Source organism: Lepidochelys kempii, chromosome 3, assembly GCF_965140285.1.
Source record: "Lepidochelys kempii isolate rLepKem1 chromosome 3, rLepKem1.hap1, whole genome shotgun sequence".
In the NCBI taxonomy this organism is placed as follows: Eukaryota; Metazoa; Chordata; order Testudines; family Cheloniidae; genus Lepidochelys; species Lepidochelys kempii.
The window spans coordinates 195,631,436-195,642,307 of record NC_136382.1 but is presented as its reverse complement, the minus strand read 5'-3'; the positions used below and the strand labels follow the sequence as shown (position 1 = coordinate 195,642,307).

General features: G+C 41.5%; 1 long non-coding RNA gene across 2 annotated transcripts in view; it reads right to left on the bottom strand.

The window, feature by feature from the left end:
* Window positions 1-6,494: 6,494 nt before the first annotated feature.
* The window catches only part of LOC140909660 (uncharacterized), a 33,713-nt gene continuing 29,335 nt past the window's right edge, over window positions 6,495-10,872 (bottom strand). For both annotated transcript variants that reach the window (XR_012158318.2, XR_012158317.2), the window contains one exon: window positions 6,495-9,325. This is a non-coding gene — a long non-coding RNA (uncharacterized LOC140909660). The remainder of the gene's footprint in view (window positions 9,326-10,872) is intronic.

Sequence of the window (10,872 nt, the reverse complement as noted above, 5' to 3'; positions counted from 1 at the left end):
AGAGCCACTTACCTGTACACATAACATTGAACACACCATGGTACTTATTTTACCAGCATCAGTGTCTTCAACATGGGTCTCCTTGGTTCTATTCCGATCGCTAGCTTGTCTCAGACGATGCTATCAATGAGCATGCTGTGAGGTGGTCAGAAGCCGTGTGGGAGCACTTGCTCACTGCCTAGGGTAGTGACGAAATCCAAATCAAGTGGAACTGAACCATTTTGAACATATTGGCCTATGAATGGGGGTCCATGTGTCTAGCTGAGATAAGCAACACTCAGACTGACAAGAAGTGCCATGAAATAGTAAAGAGACTTGCGATCCAGTACAGTAGAATGGAAATAATTATAGTAATTAGTGTAATGAGGAAAACATTTTCTGTGTGTCTGTGCATAAGTTGCCACACACCCCACTGCTTCCTCGTTCCACTGTATATTGAAGACATCACCTTTACTTTCAGATTTATTATAAAAAAATGCAACATACAGGTATTGTAACTGCTACATTAGTCACTGAACTTTCATCTCTACCTGGTTTTCAATCTCCCAAAAGCAGCATCTTTTTGGGTTTGTGGAATCTGTGAGAGGCTTTAAGACCACACCATTAAGACCAGTGTTGATCTGCGGGAAAACAGTTCTTTGAACACTCTAGAAAAATTTAGAATTTTTGAAAATTCTAGTGTGATGTGCTTCGCTTTGTTGACAGTGAGGAGGCTATTGTGATGATCCACTGAGGCTTGCATCACCACTGAGTAGTTCCCCTTCCCATCTACGTACTCCTGAGCCTGTCGGCGGCACAGAAGAGTGACATCAATATCTGTAGCAAAGTTTTGGAACTGCAATTGTTTAAATCCCTCAGTGATTGCTACCACATTGGCAACCTGTCAATGTAGCACCATTAAGATCTCCATGACAACAGCACTCACCATGGTCTTCCCAACCCAAAACTGGTACTCAACTATCCATGAACTCTCTGGAGTAGCTAGCTCCCAAGAATCAATCTCCGTTCTCTTTTCTGTGGAGAATAGAGCTCTCCTCCTCATCAATGTTGAGTCTAACTCAATGTACAGGGAAGTCTCTTAATTTTATTCCTTCTGATGATATGCAGCCACTGGTGTTTTTCCTAGATCTTGAGAACAACGGTCTTTTCAGTCTGATTCAGACCCAGTGCTCTACTCACAGGGAACATCCTGCACAAGTTCCACACAGATCTACGTATTCCCAAAGCGATGTGAGTTATGAGACCGTTTCAAAAATAACTCTGTGAATTGTGGCCCTTGGTTTCTGACTCTCCACAGGTACTCAGACTAGAACATGCAACACTACAGCCATCTCAGCTGCCTCACAACTGCTTTTCAAAAGTTCCAGTTGAACCCTTTCTTTCTGAGCAAGAAGCAAGGCCTCAGTGCTCAGCCTGGCCTCCATTTTGAGAACAGGACTTGAAAATATCAAACAGTTCCTGGGAATTTATGGGAGATTCCCAGAGATTGATGAGAGTTTGACCACTACTCTGACACTTCCTCTGGGCTCTCAGAAGGGCCTTTGAAAGTCTCCCACAAATCACTGCTTCAGGAAGCTGTGCTGGGAAATGGGAAGTAGGTATCCAGGAAGCAGTGAACAGTGTGATGGTATAGTACAAATGTGGATGAGGGGCAAAACTCCACCCAAAAGTACATGGCAAGTGTGAATACACTGCATTGCTGGTTCTAATATCAGTGCTCTTCTGGCAGTTCTGTTTTGTGGATGCCCAACTTGAGACATTTTAAAGCAGTGGTGCCCAAACTTTTTCTGTTGCACCCCCTATTACCAGTAATGGAATCTGTCTGCACCCCCCCCCCCATTCCTGCACAGTTGGCTCAGCAGAGGAGCTTGGGCTGCAGGTGGAGCAGGGGCAGAACTGAGGACGGGGGAAGAGCTGGGGCTACAGGCAGAGCTGGCCTGGGGGCAGAGAGGGGTTGGATGGTGCTCCATCCCCGCTTCCATGGGGGCTGGCCCAGACCCCACCACACACCCCCACCCTGAAGTTCCTCTGCAACCCTAGGGGGACGCACCAATGTTTGGGACCACTGCTTTAAGGGGATCCTGTTTTCAAACAGTGCTGAACATCCACCTTTAAGATGACTCAACTGAGCACCAAAAAAGTTGAAGCACCCCAAATCAGTCACTTATTAAAAAATTGGCCATAAATGTTTGATAAGTGCCCATGCTCAGGCTATGGTGCACTGAGAGTTGTTACATTTCATCTTTAAAAGCAAAGACATGCCTGCAAACATTTAAAAGTTGTTAATAGTAGCATTTGGGGGAAAAAATAAGACATCCCATTTAACTCCACTGATTAAAATGTACTGGAACTCAAAATGGAAAAATATTTTGCTACAAAATAGAGATGATGTGGATGGTTGGCTATGTTACAGTTTCTAAAGTATGTTTGATAGCACAGCATAGTTGTAGAAGTCGGGACCTCTTTTTTATAATATTAATAATAATTTGCACTGTCATAGCACCTTTTATCAAAGGACCTCAAAACACTTTAAAAGTATTAGTTAGTTAAGCCTCACAATCTCCTTTGTGGTAGGGAATATTTCATTACACTCATTTTACATTTGGGAAAATGGAGACCTGGAGAAGTTAAGTAATATGGTTCAGGTTGCAGAGTAAGTCAGTGGTACAACTGGAAGAACTCAGGATTCCTGAATCCCAGTCCCCTACTCTCACCCTTAAAACAAATCCCAAGTCAATATCAAGTTACATGTCTGACCCTGTAGATACTTATCCTTTTTTTTTTTTTTAATGAGGCATTAGTTTGTATAAAATTGTCCATCGGAACAAACCATTTAAAAAGTGCCATAAGTATCGTTACTAGGACATTTTTAAGCTTTACAAGTCTTAACAGCTCCTTTTAATCAGCTCAGGAATTTAAATCCCCACCAAACACATATTATCTTATGTTATTTCATTACAAAGGGCACAGTATAATGCGCTGACCAAAGTTTATCTTCCTACTTGCCCTAAAAAGGGGGAGAATAATTCACAGGTTGATTGCAAGATCTACTGAAACTTGCCATGTGGAAAAACATAAGCAGTAATGTTTCCATCTTCAGACCACAAACTAACTGTGTGACCACAACAGTTATAACATAGCTGTTAACAAGTGATACAGTCAATTTCACAACCCTGCAAGCTATTATTTATGTAAGTAGACACACTGACTTCTGTGAGACTACCCAAGGCCTACTGTTGATGTCAAAGGAAGTTTTTCTATTGACAGCAATAAAAACTGGACTGAGTCTCAAGTGAGAACTGCAATTGCGCCCTGCTCTGGAGCTTTTTATTTCAGTAAGTTAGTGAAGGTCATACATCTGACACCTCTCTGTTTACTTTTGTTTTTATATGCCATTTTGGGGTGGGTTTTTAGAAAATCAATAAAAAAGAAGTGTAAAAAGTACTACTAATAATTAAAAATATTGAACATTAGTTTAAAAGGGTTTGGATTTGTTTACATTTTTTACAAGATTTCCCCCCCTGTATTACTGGTCAGGGAATTTTATCTATATATATGAAATAATAAAAGGGAAGTAGAGTCCTTTTGTTCAATGATTATTATAAAACCCTGTAAATCCTTGAATTCTCATAGACTCACAGACTTTAAGGAGAGAAAGGACCATCATAATAATTTAGTCTGACCTCATGCACATTGCAGGCCACAGAACCTCACCCACTCACTCCTGTAATAGCCACATAACCTCTTGGAACAAATGTCGATATATTATGTACATATATTGCGTTTGAGACATACACTGTATAGTAGGTGATGAGATGTGCAGAAGTGTCCCATAGTGCAATTCTTGTTTAGCAGACAGTGATTTGTGTTGTCAGTCAGAAAAAGAGGTAGTGTTTTTATGCTAAATTCATCTTTGCTGGACTGAGAGTGATTTTGGAGGTGGACTTTTTAACATTTAGAACACAAGGTTGTGCTCCCATTTTTTTCATTGCTCCACTGAAATTAAAGGCTCCATCTCATATCCTGATTGTTGTTGTTATAATTATTATCTTTTAATGTTTATATTGCAGTAGTGCTTAAAGACCTATTAGTGGTAGGAAAAGTCTATTTTCGAACGTAAGCTAGCTCTATGGGCTACAGACCACAATCATCTTGGGCCCTATTGTGCTAGGTGTGGTACAAACATATAATACATTCTGCCCCTGATAGCTTAGAGTAGGCACACAGACAAACCAACAATAACAGAGAGTGATTATATAGAAGTTACTAAACGCAAGACACAAATTAAATTTACATCTGAAGTAGGAGATAGGCTGGGGGAAAGAGGGAGGGTGTTTCATCTCAGACTAATTATGTCTTTAGAATTTGAGAAGTTTGTATTTGAACTGTCTGACCAAACAAAAATGATAAAAATTAATAACAATAATTTATTAATAAATAATAATAATAATTTGAATAGTAATATCTCTCTCCTGGCTGGTGAAACTAATAAATTCAACAGTCAGTTTATTGCTAGTGTGTCCCCTAGGTGTGTATAAGTTCAACCAGGTGAACCAACTCATGACACCTGTCTGTGTCCGAAACTGGAACTGAGAGGTGATTGATGTGCAGTATACCCTGCTATGACCCCTGGAGCTGTCAGTTCATAGCTTGTGTCTGACGCAAAGCAGCACTGGATGGTTTGAGAGGCCGTGTCTATCTCTTATTCATATGACTCTGTCACAAAGGAAGGAGCTATTCATTATTTTGGATTCAGTTATGCTATTTAGGAAATATTATTTGTAAACTTTTGAAGGCTGAATTCTGTTCTGACTTTGGGTTTGAGTCTACCCGTATTGTAAAGTTCCCATTGATATGAGGGGTATAGACTCCAGTGCTTACGCTCCATGCAATCCCATTGCACTCAGTGTGGTGGCCAGGGAATAAATCAGAGCAGAATTTAGCCTGACAAAAACAGTAATCTGCACTGGAGTTACCCTCCTCTTTTCTTAAATCAGCATAGATATTTTCTTCGCAATACAAAAGGACTCGTGCTGTCATGGATGTAGTGACTGGAAGGCTTGCACGCACCGATGCTCTCTTAATGTTCTTCTCTGTTAACACATTCCAAATTATTACTTGAAGTATTTTTTTCTATGCTGAGTAGCGTTTTTTGACTAAAAAGGAAGAAGAATCACAATTGTTCCTCAAAACAAAACAGTAACCAAACCAGCATGCATATGACAAAAGCAGTGCATAATTATAAACAGCCCACATTAATGCTGCAATGGGAAGATGTGATTATACCCCAAAATGTCAACATGTTCTCTCCTCCCTGCACTTTAGATAAAAACAGAGTAGCTGAAAATAGTTATTTTTTTTCTGCATATAATCCACCCATGGGGAAGGTCACAAATCTACTTCTGGATACATAAAAACTAGTTGAAATACTGCAATAAATTTGATTGATAACAGAAAAAAAATGTTGATTTTTGCACATTACTAATATGGTGCCACTATTGAAGTACTCACAATTCTCCCATGCTACTTAGTACAAATATAGGGCTTTTAATCTTTCAAGGGCTTTGAGATAGTAATTGCAGTTTCTTGCAATATGTTTGGGAAACCTTACTATATTAACTTTATGACAGGTTTCAGAGTAGCAGCCGTGTTAGTCTGTATTTGCAAAAAGAAAAGGAGTACTTGTGGCACCTTAGAGACTAACAAATTTATTTGAGCATAAGCTTTCGTGAGCTACAGCTTATGCTCAAATAAATTTGTTAGTCTCTAAGGTGCCACAAGTACTCCTTTTCTTTATATTAACTTTATGTATCATTGTGGGCCAGGAACTGTAGGTAATTCTATATGGGAGGGTGATCAGCTGTTTTTAAGCTCTGGAGAACTGTGGTCATGCATTCATAACAAATATATATTCCTTTCCAAGGACCTGGACTTGTAGGGTTCTATCATGTCACCCCTCCTGTTCAATATGCACTTGTGGCCACTGAAAGATAGTGAAACATTCTGACCTGCAGTGCCACCAATGTGTGGATGACACTCAGATCTACATTTCCTTTTTGTCCAGTCCTGATACAGCAAATTCTGGGCTTTCCGAGTGCACGCTGGGGTGTATGGGCAGGGGAAGTGGACAGACTCCAAACTGGCTTTGACTCAATCCTGATTTTAAGCAGAACTAATGATGATAGGTGGTATGAATCATCTTGGGGAACAAGCAAGGGTGCTCAGTGCATTTTCCTTTGGGACTGTAGGTCTCATTTGTGCCAAGAGATTGGGGCCATCTCAGTTCTTAAATTCTGAGGTAGCAGCTCTAGGACACAGACAAGGCTCCATGTATTCTGTAGCAACTTGAACCCTAATTCTGGAGCAAGGTCCTTGGATTCTATGGCTTTGTAGAACAGCAGACTGGAAATTCTGTGGCAGCTTCAGTTTAAATTTGAAAATGGAGGATTTTCTTGAAATAAGTATGAAAGCGAACAATACAACCAGTACAGTACTTAGTGTGTTATTTGGTTTAATATTCAATTCAGTTAACAATGCTGATTTTTAAACTATCTTTAGGTTTTCAGAGATACCACCCCCTACAGATGAGTTCACACTTCTATGAGCTTTTCTTTCGGACGATCATCTGCAGATCCAGGCAGATATCACTGCATTGGTTCCACTTGGGTCACGTTTTCAATGTTATTTTCACAGCCATGAGGACAAAGAGGATATTGAGCTGGATGCTCAGCTGGCATAAGTTGTCATAGTGCCCTTGTTTCAGTGCACCTATGCCAATTCATGTCAGCTGAGGATCTAGCTTCTTTGTTTTTTAAAATGAAAGCTTAAATTCTGAAGCATGATCTTGCAGCAAAGATTGGATTATATGGATGCAGAATCATGGAGAATACAGGGTCCTGGACACAGTGCCTGTTTCTATCTAACATAGGTCTAGAGGCTGTGCCTCTTTCTTTATGATGCGGACCCTGGCATAGTGACTCAGTCCTTTGTAAACTGTAACGTGGATTACTGTAACACAGGGCACTTGGCGCTACCTTTGAAAAATGTCTCTTAGGTGGGGGTCAAGGTACCATATTGATGCATAACACCAAGGCCAAATTCTGCCCTGACTCATACCGTGTGCAACCCTGTGCACTTTAGTGGGGTTGCAGAAAACGTGAGTGAGGGCAGAATTTGGTCCCAGCACACTACTCTCCAGCTATCTATTTGCATCAGAGTGCAATTTTATTAGGTTGGTTATCACCTACAAAGCCCTAAATGCTCTAGCATAGTTATCCCAGAGGACTGCTTCTCTCTACAGGGCACAGGGTTTTACTTAGTTTGGTCAACCCACTGAAATTAGTTTGCTTTCACATAATACTATGAATTGGTTTTTTTTATGTTGTTGCTCTGGAATGGGGGTTTGCATGGTTAGTCCTTAAGATCAGAGGCTGGGATTTTCTAATGGTTTTTATAAATGTAAAGTATTTGCCAAAGGGCACCAAAATACATTTATAAATAAACAAAACACAGGACTCCTGCCAGGAGGAGCACAAATGAAATTCACCAGACTAACATGTAGTTGTTTTCTTGTGTTGTCCCTTCTATTTCTTCATCCCTTTATTTTTCGTTTTCCATCTCCATGCCACTTTTCCCTTTTTGACATTTTCTTACCTCCTGCTTTTTTACTTTTAAAAGCAGTACCCTTTCCTCTCATTTTCTCCCTTTTATATTCACATTCTTTGTTTTCCTCCCCTTTGCCAGTCTCATGTCCCCTTGGTTTCTTTTCTCTGCTAATATCTGTCTTCTTTGCCAGGAGTGATATGCCTAGCTCCTTGGACCTAATCCTTGTTCTGGTGAAGCTCCACCATGTGATGGAATGGCAGATGGGCATCCCTTTCTGCTATAGCCTGGCAAAATGGTTGCCTTCTCCCCCTCCTCCCCCATCTACTTTGTTTCATGGCTCCCCCAGTCAGTCAGCCCCATGAAGCAGAAGGCTAGAGCCTGCTTGGAGTGGAGCATCCACTGATTACTTCATGAAGCATCCACTGATCACTTCATGAAGCTCTCACATCCCCATACAGCTAAGTTAGTGTCAGGTGAGTAAATGAGAGAATCTTGGGGATACACCTGTGCCTGAAATTCTGTATATATCACCTTCTTCTGTAACAGGTGTACATTCAGTTCTATAGGAGTGAGGTGGAAGGTGGGTGGCTTTCAAGGAGTCACTTATTGCTTTACTCAGTTACTGAAGTGCAGCTGTATTGAGAAAGGACACATTTGAGGTCATGCAACTTTTACCACCTCCGTTATTGCCTTCCTGGCCCTACACCGGATTAGTCTGAGCCCCTGGCAAGGCACCCACCTCTAGAATGAGAAACACTGCTCTAGTTCAAAGATACAGCTAGTTCCTATCTCCTTTACTTCCCCCATTCTGATCTTTCAGTCTCCTTTATGCTTCTCCCTATATTATATTATTACTCCTTGGTCCTCCCCAGATCTCTGCCCCTAAAATTTCTCTCTCAACCCTGTGTTTCTTGCTCACTCTCTCTCCCTGAGCTCCCCAGGCCAGTTTCTGACTCAGGGATGAAATTAACCCTGTGTTGAAAACCAGCGCAAGGCCTGTTTATCATGACCCACCTAAGCCCTAAATGTAGGGCCTAAGTGGTGCATAGGCTTTCTACTGGACCTTTGCACATGGATGACCTTCATCTCAAAAGTTTTGCTTGAGTATTGTAGGATTTGGAACTTTTGTAAGATTTGGTGAGATCTGGAAAGAAGGTTGTATAACTGGTTTATCTTATCAATAATAATAATTTGATAGTTTCCTTAGCTGATAGACTAAACCTCGGCCAAAGTCATATACTACATTAAACTAACAACAGAAAACTAGATGTGTTTGTTTTTAAATTATGATTTTTTGTTAAGCATGAGATTTGCTGTATCTACAGAAAAAACGCAAAACAACTCAGTCTTTGGATAATCTGTTAGAAGAGTGAAATGCTATCATCTTTATTCTACCCTTGATTTGTTGATACTAGTCAGTTATAACCTATAGACCTGTCGTTGGTAACTATATTTTAAATCCTTGAGCAATTAATTCAGAGAAAGGGTTATACATTATTTAGTATGCATCTCGGTTAAATCAAAAAGTCAAAGGGACTAATTGTACTGCTCACCATTGTGAGTAAGGAGTTCATAATTTGGCCTGCATGACAGAAGAATGATCTTTTACTGTATTTCTTCATCTCTAGTAGGGTTGTTGCACTAATTCTTCTATGGAGTCCTTTCTCTGAGACCACATGCAGTATCGAAATGGAACTGATGAAGCAGCTCCAGCTTCTCCCTAGGACAGAAAACAAAAGGAATAAAAATAGATACCTAATTTCAGCAGTTATAAATTCATCACTAATTAAAGACTAACTATGCAGTTTTCACTGGCTATTGTGGTGAAAAATTAGGTAGATAATTTACAAAATTTATTTATCCTCTTAGCTTTAAAAAAAATCTATTTAAAGATCAAGTAATACACAATTCAGTTTAATAGGACACCATCACTATATAATTTACGCATTGTCTATGTTCATTAACTAATGAGATTATTTTTCTACCACATAAAAAGGTCATATTTTGAAAACATGAGATTAGTTTAAAATATAATCCAGCCATTTGGTAGTAGTACATTCCACAATGTAAAATTTGTTCCAGGAATTGTGTTATGCCACATTTTAAGTACTTTTTAAATTAAAATTTAAAACATATACTAATATAAGTCTAAAACAGCTAAATGGCAATGGGACAAAAAACACTTAAACTTGATACTGGTTACATGAGATTTCACTTGAGAGGGAACATAATGAGGACAGCATGACAAGATTTATTTGGTCATCTATATGCCTTTATTACTCCTAGGGGAATTCTGTGCCACTTCACACATGCAGAATTCATGTGTCCTTTTCTCTGCAGAAAATATATTCTGCTGGAGAGGCTCTGCAGTTACACCTTTTGCCCACCAGGGGCTGCTGTGGCATCAGAACAGAGACAGCTGGCTCACTGCTCACCTGCCATAGCAGTCAGCAGCTGATAGGGAGAGAGCAGAGGCTGCATTCCTCACAGCTCCCTGCCTGTGGGGCCAGGTGAGGAAGCATGAGATATGGGGGAGAACAGACAGAGCGGGGTACACAGGGCTACTGGGGGGGATCACATAGGCTGGTTCAGAAGGACTAGTTGGGGGAACAGACAGGACTGGAGCTGAATGGGAGTGGGGGTGCAGGGTGGCTCAGTTGGAGTGCAGGGCCAGAGGAGGATGGGGAGAGCTGAGTGGGAGTGTAGAAACTCCGGGGGCTAGGAGGGGCAGGGACACATGGGGACAGAGGTTTTAGGGACACATAGGGATGCGGGAGGGGTTGCTGAGTGGGGGTGCATGGACACATGGGAACAGGGGCAGGGACACATGGGATGGGGGAGGGCGTGCATGGAGATGGGCAAGGCAGTGCAGGGACAGATGGGGACAGGGAGCAGGGGGTGGCTGAGTGGGGGTGCAGGGACATATGAGGACAGGGGGAGAAGGGTGCATGGGGGACAGGTGAGGCGTGTGCAGGGACACATGGGGACAAGAGGGAGGGTGGCTGAGTGGGGGTGCAGGGACACATGCATGGGGCACAGGGACACATGGGGACGGGGTAGGTAGATGTACCTGACTGATTGGAAGGGGCTAGGGGTCGGCCAGAGTCTGCACGGGGAAGGCTCCCCAACTTCCCAACGATCCCTCTTCACTTCACTCCCCCTCCCCCGCCCAAAAAAGTTCCATACTTCTCCACCCACACCCAACAACCCTCCAGGTTCACTCCCAGGCTCCTTCCCAGCAACTACTTCCCTCTCCTTCAGCTCCAC